This window comes from Panthera tigris, chromosome C1 (genome assembly GCF_018350195.1).
Source record: "Panthera tigris isolate Pti1 chromosome C1, P.tigris_Pti1_mat1.1, whole genome shotgun sequence".
Classification (NCBI taxonomy): Eukaryota; Metazoa; Chordata; class Mammalia; order Carnivora; family Felidae; genus Panthera; species Panthera tigris.
In genome coordinates this window covers 14,370,152-14,388,144 of record NC_056667.1, presented here as the reverse complement: position 1 = coordinate 14,388,144, position 17,993 = coordinate 14,370,152, and positions in this window count along the sequence as shown.

Genomic DNA, 17,993 nt, shown 5'->3' with positions numbered 1-17,993 from the left:
AGCCCAGCTCCACCCCGATCCATAGGAGATCAGCCCAAGTCCTTAGAGCTGTGGGGAGCCATCTTGGGAACAAAGCTCATCAGGTCTATGTCTAGAAATGTGTCTTCAGCTTTGGTGAGAATGGGTCAGAGGGCAGATGCCACGTAGGAGGCTCCTGTAAACGTCCAAAGACGGGTGACGGTGATGTGATGCTGGGTCTAGGACGGGGTGGAAGAGAGGGAGATCGGGAAAATAGACTCATGTGTTCGGATGGAACTGGACTGAATTGTCTTGGAATGTGTCACATGCTTCTCTGAGGTTCCTGAAATTCTTTTGCACAGATCCCTCCTTTGTTCTCAGGAAGAAAGAGCATAAATTGTGCCTGGACCCGCCTTTTCTTGCACAGACATGCTGAGCCCTTAGATGACCCCTCTGCTGTGTTTAGTAAGGTGGAGGGGCGGGACAGTGCTAGGAGTGGAAACCCCCTGGACGGGAGGGCAGAGACCTAGGTTCTGGCCTGGTCTATCACTGACGGACTCCATGACTTTGGATTAGTTGCTTCACCTCCCAAGTTCCTTTTTGCTGTCTTTAAAATAGCAAAATAACAGTAAAGACCAAATGCAATAGTAATGACAGTAATTACAAACTTCTATGGTGTTACCGTGTGCCAGGCACTATTGCTTTACAAATACTATCTTACTTAGTCATTACAACAACCCAATGAAATATGTACTGTCTGAGGCACAGAGAGAGTTAAGTAATTTGCCCAAAGTCACAAAGTGACAGAACCAGGATTTGAAGCCAGGTCATTTCTTTTTTTTAATTTTTTTAAATTTATTTTTGAAGGAGAGAGAGAGGCAGAGCATGAGCAGGGGAGGAGCAGAGAGAGAGGGAGACACAGAATCCGAAGCAGCCTCCAGGCTCTGAGCCGTCAGCCCAGCGCCCAACTCAGGGCTCAAACTCACGAACTGTGAGAGCATGACCTGAGCCAAAGTCAGATGCTCAACTGACTGAGCCACCCAGGCACCCCTAAGCCAGGTCATTTCACTCCAGACTATATACTCTTTCTTCTTTCTTTCTTTCTCTCTCTCTTTCTTTCTTTCTTTCTTTCTTTCTTTCTTTCTTTCTTTCTTTCTTTCTTTCTTTCTTTCTTTCTTCTTCATACCCAGCGTGGAGCCCAACACGGGGCTTGAACTCATGACCCTGAGATCAAGACCTGAGCTGAGGTCAAGAGTTGGACACTTAACCAAGGTACCTGTCTTTTTTTTAAGTAGGCCCCATGCCCTACTGTGGGGCTTGAACTCATGACCCCTCGATTGAGAGTCACATGCTCTACCAACTGGGCCAGCCAGGTATCCCAGGACTATAGGCTTTTAACCACCACACATACACCTTTCCATAAACTCCCCAAAACTCTACGTAACACATGCATTTATTTTGTTATTAACTCTCTGATGTGTCCCACATTCATCGCTGATACGGTCTTTCAACCACCCCTGTGGTCACACGTCACTGTTGTCCAATTTTCTATTTAACTTTCTCTGCGCTAAAGCGGATCACAGTTTAGAGCCTCATAGCCCCGGGTTTCCATCCTGGTCTCACCACAGGTGAGTTATTGCACTTCTGCACCTCAGTTTTCTACCCTGTCAAATGGCCATACTCAGGTAGGAATGGGAGGGAGAGCTGTCGACATTAATAGGAACGGAAAGCCCCAGGCCTGCCAACTTAGCGATGTTGGTTGAATCATGCCTCTGTGATGGGAAGGTCGTGGGAGCCAGGCAAAGCCTGCCATTGGCAACTTCGGAAACCGGAAGAGGGAGGCTCGTCTTCAGGAAACATGTGGAAATGCAAATACTTGCCCTTCTTGGAAAATTCTGGTCTTCCACAGGTCCGTGCCCTCCAGCCCACACCTAGAATCTACAGGTGTACCTAGAAGACCACAGGTGGTCTTCTGTTAGCAGAGACCTATGCTAGACCATTATCACCCTTTGAATGCAAATGAATACTCCTTCTATATTATAGCTAAAGGCCAAGGGAAGGAGCCCTTGTGAGTTACATGAATGCTCTGCCAGCTTGATCAGAGATCATCCAAAGACTCATCAAACCTCATGGGTGGCATTTAGTACAGGAGTCTCCCCGTCTCTGCAGGGAACACATTCTAAGAGCCCCCAGCAAATGCCTGAAAACACAGATACTACCTGAACCTATATATACTATGTTTTTCCCCATACATATATACAAACATATGATAAAGTTTCATTTATAAATTAGGCACAGTAAGAGATTAGCAATAATAACATATAATACAATAGAACAGTTACAGCAAGATACTGTAATAAAAGCTATGTGAATGTGGAGTCTCTCTGTCTCTGTCTCTCTGTCTGTCTGTCTGTCTCTCTCAATATCTTGTAGTCACCTTTCTTCCTGTGATGATGTGAGATGATAAAATGCTTGCGTGACAGGGTGAATTGCGAGGAATGACAGGTCATGTGATGTAGTCCTAGACTGCTATCGACCTTCTGACAGTCCGTTAATGATCCATCTGGAGAATCGTCTGCTTCTGGACTGGGGTTGATTCTGGACTGGGGTTGATCGCAGGTAACTGAAACTGGGGAAAGCAAAACCGTGGATAAGTGGGGATTACTTGTGGATGAGTAGAAAAGAAAAAAAAAAGTGCGATTGGAATTTTCATGAAAAATGCAGCTTTAGGACATGCCAGAACGTACCATGAAGGGTATGGGAAGATGAGAACTGTCACACACTGTTCTTCAGAGGCAAACTAGTCTGGCCACTTTGGAGGGCAACGGGACAGTCTCTGGTAAGGTTTTAAATGTCTGATGACCCAGAGACACCACATCTCATTATCCGTTCTGAAGTTTTTTTTAATGTTTACTTATTTTTAACAGAGAGAGAGAGAGCATGAGCTGGGGAGGGGCAGAGAGAGAGGGAGACACAGAATCTGAAACAGGCTGCAGGCTCTGAGCTGTCAGCACAGAGCCTGACGCGGGGCTCGAGCTCACAGACCGCGAGATCATGACCTGAGCCGAAGTCGAACGCCCAACCGACTGCGCCACCCAGACACCCCTATGTGGTTTGTTTTTGTTTTTGTTTTTAATTAAGGCAGCGTAATTGTGTATGATGTATATAATTTCACTACCTAAATTATTTTCCTTGGACTAACCATCTATTCCTTTCTTCACACTGAAGCCCGACAGAATTCTTTTGGGAGTGCTTTATCAGCTAACATGAATTTGGAATAAGCACATTGCTTTTCCTGAGAAGTGGGTATTTCGTGTCTCTAGAGTTCACGGCATCTTGTTCTCTTGTATCTGCACCATGTCACTCTTGGATCGATCTTGTTTTATTGTCGTTTTGCTCTTCCTGTGAGAACCGGGCTTTGAAACAAAATCAGATATCAACTCAGCCATGTCCAAACTATCACAGGTTACGTGCTACTAGAATTTGAATTAACGAGACGCCACCTTTATTCGATGGACACAGAGAACATATGTAGACATCGAATACTCAGGACGAAGAGCATCACCCCACCCCCACCCCCAGACCCACTCCCCAAGTGAACTTGGCCACGATGGGTGCTGTGCGCAGCTCACTGACTGGCAGAGTGTCTGAGAAGAACAGGTTCAGGGCAGGGAGCCTCTGGTACCAAAGCCACGTGTCTAACTTCATCCCCTGTACTTAACCCTGGTGAAAATGTCACACGGTTTATTTCTCTCCCGGGACAGTCCCATAGTAGGCCACCAAGAAGAATGTTACTCAACAAAAGTCTTTTCTCTTGGTCAGTCTTTGTTTCTGCATCTTTTACGTTTATTGTTGTCGTGTGTGTGTGTGTGTGTGTGTGTGTGTGTGTGTGTGTGTGTGCGCGCGCATGCGGATCTGTGCACATGTACACAGGGAGCTTTGTCACTCCTCCGTCTCTTTTTCCATTTGTGGCTCCTGCTCTCGGTGGTGGGGTTGGTCCCGTGGCCCCGCTCTCCCTCCCGGACCTTATCCTCTTTCTCTGCCCTCAACACACCCCCTTGTCCCACTCACTTAGCACCTGGTGGACCAAAAGCACAAGAATGCAGGAGTGGTCACATTGAAATCAATCCAAATCCCATGTCTGTTGCTTAAACCCCTGTGACCGGCAGTATTTTCCAGAATCTTTTCCAGCTTCAGTTTCCTCGTGTGGAAAATGGCAGCAGTCATGACTTCCTCTCAGAGTTGGTCTGAGACATTGAGATCACGACCCTAACAGAGTCTTGCCTAATTCAGTAAATATCGGGAGGCGCCTGGGTGGCTCAGTTGGTTAAGCCTCCGGCTCTTGACTTCAGCTCAGGTCATGATCTCACAGTTCATGAGTTTGAGCCCCACATCGCGCTCTGCACTGGTAGTGCGGAGCCTGCTTGGGAGTCTCAATCTCTCCCTCTGTCTCTGCCCCTCTCCCACTCATGTGCTCTGTTTCTCTCTCCCTCTCTCTCTCTCTCTCTCTCTCTCTCTCCCCCAAAATAAATAAATAGGCTTGGGGCGCCTGGGTGGCTCAGTCGGTTAAGCGTCCGACTTCGGCTCAGGTCATGATCTCACGGTCCGTGGTTTCGAGCCCCGCGTCGGGCTCTGTGCTGACAGCTCAGAGCCTGGAGCCTGTTTCGGATTCTGTGTCTCCCTCTCTCTGGCCCTCCCCCGTTCATGCTCTGTCTCCCTCTGTCTCAAAAATAAATAAATGTTAAAAAAAATAATAAAAGGGGCGCCTGGGTGGCTCGGTCGGTTAAGCGTCCGACTTCGGCTCAGGTCACGATCTCGCGGTCCGTGGGTTCGAGCCCCGTGTCGGGCTCTGTGCTGACAGCTCAGAGCCTGGAACCTGTTTCAGATTCTGTGTCCCCCTCTCTCTCTGACCCTCCCCCCATTCGTGCTCTGTCTCTCTCTGTCTCAAAAATAAACATTAAAAATTTTTTTTAAATAAATAAATAGGCTTTTAAAAAGTAAAAATAAATAAATAAATACCAGTTTCCTTCCTCCTCTCTCCCTTCTCTTTTGTCCTACCTCGCCACCACCCATTCTCTCCACTTTGTCTTAAATGACTATATACCCTATACTATAATACGCTGAAATATGTCGTATATACTAAATTATGTAAATCTGTAAATGAGGAGTTGAATATTCTCCACTCCTCTTTTTCCTAGCAACTAAAGAGAACATTCGTTGCTCTCGTGGGGAATGAAGGCATCAGTTTTTGTTTTCGGGTGATCCTTGCCCGATCTGTCCATTTCACTGATGGCCCTTGATGAGGGGGGAAGGTCATGGGGTGTGGGAATGGGGGCTTCTGTCCTTGGGCTAGCTTTTAGATACTCATACTCATTCAATGACTTTGCTGGTCCTTGAACTGCAGAATTAATCTTTACAGCTCCGTAGCAACTTCTTTGTTTGGCATCTCTGTGCCAAAGAGCCTAATTGCTCACACAGTCTGTTGTTACGGTGACCCTGCATAAACTACCTGCCACCACACCACCCGGACCTGTGCCAGGACCCCGCCCTGTGGCCACGTTAACCCCGCAGGGCAGGGCGAAGGGAAGAGGGGCACACGAGGGGGCAGCAGAAAGGCAGCTTTCTCTCCTTCCTCTCAAGCCGTGCACGTGGAAAGGTCTCTGATGCGAAAAAGGGGGCGTGTTCATGAGAGACAATCTTGGCATTAAAGAAGGAGGAAAACCATCCACAATCCCGCTCTCAGCGATAGTGATTGTAGGCGTGTTTGTGTCTTGACTCGAATCGTAGGAGATGGCTGATACCTGAGCATTTTTAACTTAAAAAATGACAATTTCATGTGGTTTAACCTAATAGTGCCCCACACCTTTTCTGTATGGCAAACACAAATGTGTTGTTTTTTTTTTAATTTTAGAAAGAGAAAGTAAAAGTGGGGGGGGGGGAGGGGGGGGAGAGAATCTTAAGTAGGCTCCGTGCTCACTGCAGAGCCCAATGAGGGGCTCAATCCCATGACCCTGGGATCATGACCTGAGTTGAAATCAAAAGTCAGATGCTCAACCCTGAGCCACCCAGGTGCCCCATAAATGTATTTTTAAATACAAATTCAAGATGGGATTATATGCACACGTGTGTGTATCTTTAAAGCCCGTCTTTTCAGGGGCGCCTGGGTGGCTCAGGTGACTTGGTTTCGGCTCAGGTCATGAGCCGAACTCATGGTTCATGAGTTCGAGTTCCGCATCGGGCTCTGTGCTGACAGCAGAGAGTCTGCTTGGGATTCTCTCTCTCCCTCTCCATCTCTGCCCACCCCCACTCTCTCAAAAAATAAACATTGTTTCAAAGCCTGTCTTTTCAAATGAAATATTAGTAACAAACGTCTGTATGTACACAAGCATGACTACCACTGCTCCCCTGAGAAATAAAATGTCGCATATACAACCGAAGCCCCAGATGTGCCCCTCCCCGACGGTCATCCCCTCCGTCTTCGTGAGGTAGCCATTCTCATAAACTTGGTGTTTATCATACATAGGTTTGCATTACCACGCAGTACTCAGGAGCGTTTAACATTTTTAACTTTACATAAATGATACCAAAGTGGATCTACCAATCCTGTGACTTATATACCATATTGAACATTACACTTTTGAACATTTATCCGTGTCAAGACATATAGCTTTTGTTCATACATTTTCTTTTTTTCCCCCCCTCTCTCTGTCCCCCCCCCCAGCTTGTTTGTTCTCTTTCTGTCTCAAAATAAATAAGTAGATATGTTAAAAATAATAGATAAAAGCACAATCGTGGTGCAATCAATAGGAAAATGTCAGGATGGGGAAAAACTGAAGGATATGTTTAAATTTCTTTTTAATGTGTATTTATTTTTGAGAGGGACAGAGAGACAGAGTGCAAGTGGGTGAGGGTGAGAGAGAGAGGGAGACACAGAATCGGAAGCAGGCTCCAGGCTCCGAGCTGTCAGCGCAGAGCCCGACGTGGGGCTCGACCCCACGAACCGTGAGATCGTGACCTGAGCCGAAGTCAGACACTTAAACCAACTGAGCCACCCAAGTGCCCCAAAACTGAAAGATATGTTTAAAATAAACTCGCCATTTAAAAATGGGAGGAGAGGGTGCCTGGGTGGCTCAGTCGGTTAAGCCTCCGACTTCAGCTCAGGTCACGATCTCACGGTCCGTGAGTTCGAGCCCCGCGTCGGGCTCTGTGCTGACGGCTCGGAGCCTGGAGCCTGCTTCCGATTCTGTGTCTCCCTCTCTCTCTGCCCCTCCCCCGTTCATGCTCTGTCTCTCTCTGTCTCAAAAATAAAAAAACGTTAAAAAAAATAAAATAAAATAAAATAAAAATAAAAATGGGAGGAGAGCTGTGACCAGAAATATCAATCATTTTCAGCTATTAGGGAGGCCGTCAACCAGTTCCCACTTACTGAACACCAGTGGATGGATCCTGGGACTATCTGCAATTTTAGGTCACACTTTATTTTTTTCTGGATGTGGACACTATACGTCCTCTGAGAGCAAGCAAATCTAACCTACACTCTAACCGAGCAGTCAAATCATCCAAGCAAAATAAGTGGCCCATTCAGGTGGTCTTCATATTACAGTAACTTCTATTCAATAAATGCTTTTTGAGCAACCTCCCCACGACTTGTACTGTGTCAGGTGAAGTGGATCATGGGAAAGGATCTGTAACACATTCCTTTCCTTCCTCCTGTAAATGCTAATAAACTTGTTAGCCAAGATTTTTTTTTAATTAAAAAAATTATGTATTTATTTTTATTTATTTTATTTTTTATTTTTTTTAATTTACATCCAAATTAGTTAGCGCCTAGTGCAACAATGATTTCAGGAGTAGATTCCTTAATGCCCCTTCCCCATTTATCCCATCCCTCCTCCCACAACCCCTCCAGTAACCCTCAGTTTGTTCTCCAGATTTATGAGTCTCTTCTGTTTTGTCCCCCTCCTGTTTTTATATTATTTTTGTTTCCCTTCCCTTGTGTTCATCTGTTTTGTCTCTTAAAGTCCTCATATGAGTGAAGTCCTATGATTTTTGTCTTTTTCTGACTAATTTCACTTAGCATAATACCCTCCAGCTCCATCCACGTAGTTGCAAATGGCAAGATTTCATTCTTTTTGATTGCCGAGTAATACTCCATCATATATATACCACATCTTCTTTATCCATTCATCCGTCGATGGACATTTGGGCTCTTTCCATACTTTGGCTATTGTTGATAGCGCTGCTATAAACGTGGGGGTGCATGTGTCCCTTCGAAACAGCACACCTGTATCCCGTGGATAAATGCCTAGTAGTGCAATTGCTGGGTCGTAGGGTAGTTCAATTTTAGTTTTTCGAAGAACCTCCATACTGTTTTCCAGAGTGGCTGCACCAGCTTGCATTCCCATTGTTCATACATTTTCCATTTTTGCTATTAAATATTCAGATTCACTATGTGCCTCTCTCTCCACTAGGCTGGCCTTCTCTGTGCCAAGACTGTGTTAGTTACCTGCAGCTTGAGAGGGCCCACAAATGGGTGTTACAGAAATGCAGGGAGCGAAAGAGTAAGAACCACTGAGCTAGAAAAACCCAGCCTCCTTCGTTGAGGACCCAAGGCAGAGCACCCTGAGGACAAGAAGGCTCTCGGATCTAGACGGGCAGACGTCAAAGCTGCACCTGATCTTAGCCAGAAGGCCGAGAAGTGATTGACAGGCAGACGTCAAAGCTGAACAGAACATTAGGATGTCACCTCCCTGGTGCCAGACACAGGTGCTAGGGCATCCTGTCCGGAGCTGCAGAGGAAGGGCAGGAGCATGAAGAAAAGCTTCCCGAGGGTCCTGAGCCCACTCCTGAAAGAGGAAGAGGTCCCTTTCACCATCACAACCCACAGCCCACATTTTCAGATTAAGGCAGTGACGTGTTCGCGGGATTCTCTGGTTATATTCATCTCCAAGTTGTTGAGACAATTGTAACTTATGAGTGGTGCACAATGACACTGAGAACACAGGCAACCAGAAACAAACAAACAAACAACTAATTCCTTTGAGAGTCAAAATCTTCCTGACCCCGAGGACTTTAAAGTTTGCCTGTAAACTGGACTATAAAATACAGGGAACACCGTGAGCCACAGTGGCAATGAGGCATAACGGTAAGAGTTTAGGGGCTCTGGAATCAGAGTTAGAAGCCGGGCTCTCCCACTTCCCAAATGTGTGACCGTGGGCGAGACGGCCAACCTCGTTCCATTTCTGTCTCTTTGTCTGCAAAACAGAGATACCACCTTGCAAGTTGCTGGGTGCACCCTGCCAGGTGTGGTGCCCGGTGCACCTTCTATAAATGGGAGCAGCTTTTATTAGCAAGCTGAGTTGGCAGGGAGCTGCCATCGATTGCTGACGCTGCGCATTGCTTGTTGAGAAAGAGCAAACGCTGCTCCCGGTGAGGAAAACCCAGAATCTCACCAGGACTGCCTGTGTTGCAAGCTTCCCGTCCTGCATCGCAGCTGGGAAGCATCGTTCTCGGCTCTCCCTCAAGAGCTCGTCGGTCCTTTGGCATCCCAGGAAGCTGCCTTGGGTTCTGGGTTCATTTCTCTTCTTCGAGAAGATTGAGTAAAAGCGTATGTATCGGCAAAGTTCAGCAGAGACCCAGACCGAGAGATAAGATGTCTCAAGTAAAATGGACTGTCCCCACACCCGTCAGTGTCCCCTGTGAAATCTCCAGCTGCAAAAGCACAACTCACAAGCATCCTGAAAGGAGGGGACATGTGCTGGTTCCAACACACCTACTGCTTCCCAGGCAAACATGTTTCTCTCTCTCTCTCTCTCTCTCTCTCTCTCTCTCTCTCTCTCTCTCTTCCAGTTAGAGAAAAAGAAACTGAGGTCAAATTGACCCCCTTGAGGTAGATCTATTCAAAGAAGTTAACGTCTAATGTTTGTATTTTATATTTAGTTAATCGTAATGTCTTATACACACGCTTCACTTAAATTGGTCTTTTAATTTGCACAGCTAGAGCCATGGGATTTACCCGCTATGCTTCCATTTTAAGTTATGCTTTAAAAATGGGGTGCCTGGGTGGCTCAGTCGACTGAGCCAGGTCACGATCTCACAGTTCATGAGTTCGAGCCCTGCATCGGGCTCTGTGCTGTCAGCGCAGGTCCCACTTTGGATCCTCTGTCCCCCTCTCTCTGTCCCTTCCTCACACACACACACACTCTCTCTCTTTCTCTGTCTCTCTCTCAAACAACAGCAACAACAAAAATTAACACACCTGGGGCACCTGGGTGATTCAGGCAGTTGAGCATCTGACTCTTGATTTAGGCTTGGGTCATGATCCCAGGTTCATGGGATCAAGCCCCGCGTCAGGCTCTGTGCTTGAGATTCTCTCTCTCCTTCCCTGTGTCCCCCTGTGCCACCATACCACAGAGCACAGCTGGCTCTTGAACAGCACGAGTTTGAACTGCATGGGTCCACAGGTATGCGGATTTTTTACAGTACAGTGCCGTAAATGTATTTTCTCTTCCTTATGATTTCTTTTTTTTTTTTAAGTTTTATTTATTTTGAGAGAGAAACACAGAGAGTGTGAGCGGGAAAGGGCAGAGAGAGAGAGGGAAGGGCAAAGAGAGAGAATCCCCACAGGCTCCTTGCTGTCAGCACTAAGCCAGACACGGGGCTTGAACTTATAAACCGTGAGATCATAACCTGAGCCAAAATCAAAGATACTTAACCGACTGAGCCACCCGGGTGCCCCCCTTATGATTTTCTTAATAACACTGTCTTTTCTCTAGCTTACTTTATTGTAGGAATACAATAGATAATACATATAACTTACAAGGTATGTGTTAATCGACTGATTGTGTTATCGGCAAGACTTTCGGTCAACTGTAGGCTATCAGTAGTTAAGTTTCTGGGGAGTGCAGAGTTTTCAACTGCATGGGGGCCAGTGCTCCTAACCCCTGCATGGTTCAATTTGTAGCCACACCAAATAGCCAATCAATCAACGAAAACGGAATGGAATAATGTATGCAATGGGTTAGTAGGAAAAAAAAAAACAAACCACAGTTTGCACAAAGGTAAGGATCCCATTTCTATAGAGGTAAAAAAACACAATTAAAAAAAAAAAAAAAAACCAGGGGCTCCTGGGTGGCTCAGTTGGTTAAGCGGCCGACTTCGGCTCAGGTCATGATCTCACAGTCTGTGAGTTCGAGCCCCGCGTCGGGCTCTGGGCTGACAGCTCAGGGCCTGGAGCCTGTTTCGGATTCTGTGTCTCCCTCTCTCTGACCCTCCCCTGTTCATGCTCTGTCTCTCCCTGTCTCAAAAATAAATAAAAATGTTTAAAAAATTTTTGAAAAAACACACACACACACACACACATACACACACAGAAAGAATGAAGGAATAGATGTCAGACTGCCAAACTGATCATGTCTGAGCTCTTGGAAGTGGAGGTGACTTTTATTTTCTTCGGTTTACATTGTTGAGTGTTTGTATTTTTCTAAATTCTAGGCAGTGGAATTTTATTACGATGGTTGTCAGAAAAACGCCTCCCAAAAGCTGTGCGTAGTCATCGGAACACGCGGGTCTTTGTTCCAAACCTGCTCCTGAAAGCTTCCCTCAGCGCCAGAACTCCCAAGGCCAGGGCTGGAGTGGCCTCTTATGGAGGAAACCCTTCATTCTCTAGTCGCTGACCTTAACTTTGGATTGCGCCGTGCATGTCCGTTTTGGACAGTGTCTAAGCATCTTCATTAGTATCAGGAATGAAGAGCTGCCGTACCCATTGGCTTGGCTTGCCCAAAAAGCAACTTGGAGAGTAGGAATTCAGATTTTTCAGAAAAACATCACGTACCTTTCCTTGGGGACGCTTATGCTCACAGCCGTGACACTGGCATTGCTGTGGCTTCTGGAGTTGGAGATGGGCTGGCCGTCCCGTGAATGGCTGGGTCATTTTATTTACAGGCTAACAAAAGCTGCCAGATGTTTGCTAGGAACCCAGAACCTGCCTGCGACGCCCCTCTAAATAAGACAGAAAGGACAAACCCACCTTGTCCCATTGTGAGTCCATCCTTCTGCAGCTCAGGAGCTTTGCAACCGTGAAGCGATATCCAGGCTAGACCCCCTGCCGAACCATGGTAGTTTACAAAGCCAGGGGCAGCAACACATTGGGTAACAGGTCAAGTGAAGCTGTAGAAGTATCCAAAGAGGTAACATGACACCCTCCTCCCCAACTCATAATTAAATGCTCCCTTTAACACCATTAACTACAAGAAGCCTTCCCGGGTTTCACAAGCCACTCTTAGACCAAAGACTATCATCTCTCTATCCTCAGATCAGACTCTGGCAACTGAGAAAGATTCTGTGAATGAGTGAGTGACTAATAACATGAGCGAATGAATAAGATCACGCGTCTGCTCCAGCACCACTTTGTAGATATGACTGCTTGTTCATTTCACAAAAATTTATTGTGGATTTACTGTGCGCCAGGCTCTGTGATGGGCACCGGGACATCAAGGGAGACAGACAAGCCTGCTGCTTGCAGGGAGCTTATATGCTAGCTGGGGAGAGAGTCAATCCACCAGGAAACACAAGCGTGTCTGCTTTCAGATGGTGATAGCGCTATGAGCAAATTGCAGAGGTTGTAAACGCACAGGAAACAGAGTGCCTTGGGGTTCGGCGTGGTTGGAAGGCAAGGGGGGCAGAGAAGGCCCCTCGGAGAAGGTGGCGTTTGAGCTCTGACTTTGGATGACCGTGAAAGTGTTCGTTTTCAAGTACTTATTTAGCTTTTGTCAAGAGCTCCGATCCTGAAAATAGAATTTCAGGAACGTGCCTGACATCACCTTTTTCTTGACAGTGGGCACTCAGTCTCCTTCATCGCCGCGACCTGGCAGGATGCTGTGGCAAGCTCATGGGATTGGCCACCGCACTACCTGGGCTCAAATCCTGCCTCCGCCACTTACTAGCTACAGGTCTGGGACAAGTTACCTAAGCACTGGAGCCTCAGTTTCCCCACCCAAATAGGAGGAGGAGGAGGAGGATTCATATTTAGCAATAATACTTTTACAAAAGGCATCACTAACTGCCCACCAAAAATCCATGATTCTTCTTCTAGAGCATCAAGTTGTTGCTAAAAGGCAGCTGCCCCACCATGGAGTCCATTTGCCAGCCCCCCTTGCCTCCAGATTCAGCCAAAACCCACATTTTTGCCACTGAGATGTGAATGGAAGTTATGGGGGCCACTTCCAGGCCTGGGTCGCTGAGTCACGTTAAGGAGGAAAAGCACCCGTTGACCAGGAACACCCTCACTGGACCAAGTCAGGGAAAAACAAGCGTTGGTTGTGTGCAGCGACTGAAGTTCAAGGGTGTATTCGTGCTGGACTTGCTCACACAGCCTTACAGTGTGTGTCATGCAGCCCCGGAAGTGGCAGCTGCCTGAGCATAACTAAGGACAGGGCTTTGAGTCCCGTCCAGTGGGCCACATGAGATTTTGACCTTCTGCCCCTCCTCACCCTTGCAGAAGGGGATGGTTTTTCACTATATTGGATATTGGTTTCTGGGAAGATCAGTAGCTATAGGACGAGGGGATATTAGGTTCCTTGGACTTAGCAGAGTTGTATTGTCCAAAAACCAATTTCTTTTTTTTAATTGATGGGGATACAGGAGAAAAGAATCTTTCTCACCTCTCTCCTCCTTGAGCTCAGAGATTGCAGTGGAGCTTGAAAATCAAGAGCTTCACCCAGAATGTAAAACGTCTTTTCTCTTTTTACTTCCTCTTCCTCCAGGACAACTCTTCTGTGATACGGGTTTTCGCTCTCAGGCATCTAAGAGGGAAGAAAAGAACTATGGGCCTCGTGTTTTCATCCCTTTTATTTAGTTTTTAATGTTTATTTATTTTTAGAAAGAGAGAGCACGAGCAGGGGAGGGGCAGAGAGAGAGGGAGAGAGAGACTCCCAAGCAGGCCCAGTGCCGTCAGCACAGAGCCCAACACGGGGCGCGATCTCACGAACCATGAGATCACGACCTGAGCCGAAATCAAGAGTCGGAGGCTCAACCGACTGAGCCACCCGGGCATCCCTTTTCATCCATTTTAAAATGAGATAACGGGGGTGCCTGGGTGTTCAGTCAGTTAAGCCTCCAACTCTTGGTTTCAGCCTAGGTCATGATCTCATGGTTCGTGAGTTCAAGCCCCACATCAGGTTCCGTGCTGTCATGGCAGAGCCTGTTGGGATTCTGTCTCTCCCTCTCTCTCAAAATAAATACATAAGCTTAAAAAACAAACAAAAAAAAAAAAAGAACGGGGTTTTTCTAAAAACTAAAAAAATAAATATAAACAAACAAATAGAATGAGATAATGAATATACAGCTCCCATCCCAGCAAATGACACATAGTAGAAATTTGACAAATCAGTCTGATCTGCCTTTAGCTCGTTTAGCTCCTGTTAGTTCATTGTCAACTATGACATGACTGATAGCTTATCTCAGCCATAATAAAAATGGCTTAACTGGTATTATTTTCCCCAGTGGATAAATAAGAAAACAGAGCCTCAGGGAGGTCAAATACATCGCTTTATTATATCAATAAATGTCTGGTACCTTGTTTATTTAATTCTAACAACCATATACGAATGCATGAGATTGATATTATTGTACCCATTTGCCAGATGAGAAAACTGAGGTTCAAAGAGTATAAACAACTTTCATTCTTTGACAACATTTTTTAGTACTTTGGTGTGTGCCAGGCTCTGTGCTGGAGTGTTGGGAGTCAACAGTAGGCAATAAAGACACGTTCCTTGCTCTCATAGAGCTCACAGTCTGGTGTGAGATACAGCCAGGTAAAGAGGCAGTCTCTAGTACGATAAGTTTTAAAATATGGGGTGCCCGGGTGGCTCAGTTGGTTGAGTGTCTGACTTCGGCTCAGGTCATGATCTCATGGTTTATGGGATTGAGCATCACATTCGGCTTTGCGCTGACAGTATGGAACCTGCTTCAGATTCTCTGTCCCTCTCTCTGTCCCTCGCTGGCTCACACCCTCTCTCTCTCTGAAATAAATACTTTTTTTTTAATGAAAAAAAGGGGGCACCTGGGTGGCTCAGTTGGTTGGGCATCCAACTTCGACTCAGGTCATGATCTCACGGTTTGTGAGATCAAGCCCCATGTCTGGTTCTGTGCTGAGAACTTAGAGCCTGGAGCCTGCTTCATATTCTGTGTCTCCCTCTCTCTCTCTGTCCCTCCCTGCTCATGCTCTGTCTCTGTCTCAAAATAATAAACATTTTTTAATGAAAAAAATAATAAAAATAATAAAAATAAAATTCTGAGTAAGCTCGAGACACTATAGAAGCAAACAGGAAGGGCCACCCAACTCAGAAGTGGGGAGAGGTGAGAAATGAAGCATTTTAATTTACATTAGATATAAATTAAGATATAACTTGTGATAGGATTTAGCTAGAATGGGCACCGGGGAAGAATGTTCTGGATATAGGAACCACTGGAGCAGTTTCACCACTAGGTGCCCAGAGTCTGATTTCTTTCTATTTATTCTGTCTGGGAATTTCCTGGCTTCTTGTGTCTGTGGAGAGATGTGCCCTCATCTCTGGAAATTTTCCAGTCATTTTCTTCAAATACAACCTGTGCTCCATTCTGTTTTTCCTTCTGGGATTCGAATTAATGCTCAATGAGGCAGTCTATGTCGCTTACCTCTTCTGTGGTTCTGACCTTTTTGATTTCCCATCCTTTTTTCTGGAGATTTTCTTTACCTGTCTTATAGCATACACTGTTAATCCTTTCTTTAGCTGTTCCTAATCTGATGGTAAAACTGTCCATTGTAGGGGTGCCTGGGTGGATCAATCGGTTAAGCATCTGCCTCTTGATTTTGGCTCAGGTAGTGATCTTGCAGTTTGTGAGTTTAAGCCCCACATCAGGCTCTGTCTATGCTAGCTGTGCACAGCCTGCTTGGGATTCTCTCTCTCTCCGCCCCTCCCCTGCTTGCTCTAAACAAACAAACAAAGTTAAAAAAAAAAAAAAACAACTGTCCGTTGTATTCTTAGTTTTGATTCTTCTATTTTTCAGTTCTAAAATTTCTGTTTGATTCTTTCTAAAATCTATTATGTCACTTTTTTTTATCATTTCCTGTTTCTTAACCAAAATTTCCAGCTTAGGTTGTATCTCCCTGAATAAAGTAAGTGTTGTTGTTTTATTTTTGGTTTCTGGTCATTCTTATGTTCCATATGGGTCTGTTTCTGTTGTCTGTTGTTTCTGTTGACATTTGCTCATGGTGTCTTGTCTTTTAGTGTACCTAGTTATCTTCAAGTACTCGTTGAATATTGTATTTTTAAGTATATTTGTTAAAATAATTGAAGGCCTAAAATGATGTTATGTTCTCTGCAAAAAAGGTTTTCATTAGCTTCTATGAAATACCTGAGGGTACTAACTGCTTGGGACACTTTAATCAAATCCAAAAGATTGGAGTTTTCTGGACCATTCTCATGACTCAAAGACTAGTGCCAGTCTGAGCTGGTTTAGTTCCACTCCACACTTTCTTCCAGGACATGGCACTTTTGAGTCTCAGCTAAAAAAGGAAATGGTTGACTAGGATCACTACCCTTGATGGGATTCAAAATCCTACTTTAGTCCTCCAAGCTCTGAGGGTCTGCCAAAAGACAGCTCAATAGCTCAGCTGATTATTTGATATCAGCAAGTGTTCCTGAGCAAAAGTGGCCCGAGTGTATGGCTCACCTCTCTGGGATCCTATCTGTTCCCAGATTTAAGCCAGTATGCTTCACCATCTTTTTAGCTCTTTGATACTTTTAAGATGTTTTTGTATTTTATACAGCTCATTTAAGTATCATCAGCTTTTAGCCATTACTGAATATAGAAACTTAAGAATGGTATGTTCCAGAGATCTCAAATCTTCTGAGTAGTACAGGCAGGAGTGGAAAGATCTGTTTCAAATCCTGCATTCTTTCTTCTACACTGCACTGCTCAATCCAGATGATGATGTTATAGATAGGCAGATAGATAGATAGATAGATAGATAGATAGATAGATAGATTGATAGATAAAAGCTAACACTTCTTAACCCTCTTCTCTGTAGACATTCTTCTAAAAACTTTAGATTTTTTAACTCATTCAATCTTTACAACCATCTTATGAGTTAGGCGCTATCATTATTTCCATTTTACAGGTGAGGAAACTGAGGCACAAACAAATGAAGTAAACTTGCCCAAAGTCACACATCTAACAAGAATTGAGCTGGAATTCAAACCTGAGTCCAACTCCAGAGCCTGTGCTCCTAAGTGCAAAGTTTTAAACAAAACTGTCCTGTGGCCAAGGGCCTGAGAATCATGTAACCTGCCACATAGATTCAGTCACAAATATCAATTCTAGGACTATTGGTTCTCCAAGATTGGTTTTCCAAACTATTTTTACTTACACCTTCCTAAGCCCAGATAAAACAAAGTCCTCACTTCCAGTTATTGGGAAGGATTGCTTTGAAAACAAATCTTCAGTTCTATAAACTACAGCCATTCTCATCGCCTCTATCAGATGTTTTTCTCCACGGGAGACCAGAAGAGTTTACAGGCTAATCAGTGCTCCCGCCAGTCTCATAAATTGAAACAAGGGTGAGGCAGTGAAGGAGAAAATGTTTTATTGTCCCCATTTGGCAAAGGCAGATTCCAAGCCAAAGCAGGTGAGTCACCCACAGAGATCAGAATCCAACACCCAGTCTGTTCCACCCCTCTGAATTCCTTCTTGCAGTGGGGGACTTTACCCCATAAAGAAAGCCACTTCTCTTCTAAGAAATATGCAAAGTAGACTTGGGGTTGCCAGGGAGAGGGCAGTGGGAGACAGATTCATACAAGATCCATGAGTCTCTCTGGGGATGGGGTGGTCCCATATCTTGAATTTTTAGGACATTAATAACCATCCAAATTACTATCAATTGAGCATTCACCAGTGTGCCAAAGCACCTTTATGCATTTTTTAAAAAATCCTCAGACAACCCTCTAATGAAGATTCTATTATTATTCTCATTTTCATATTAGGAAACCGAGGCC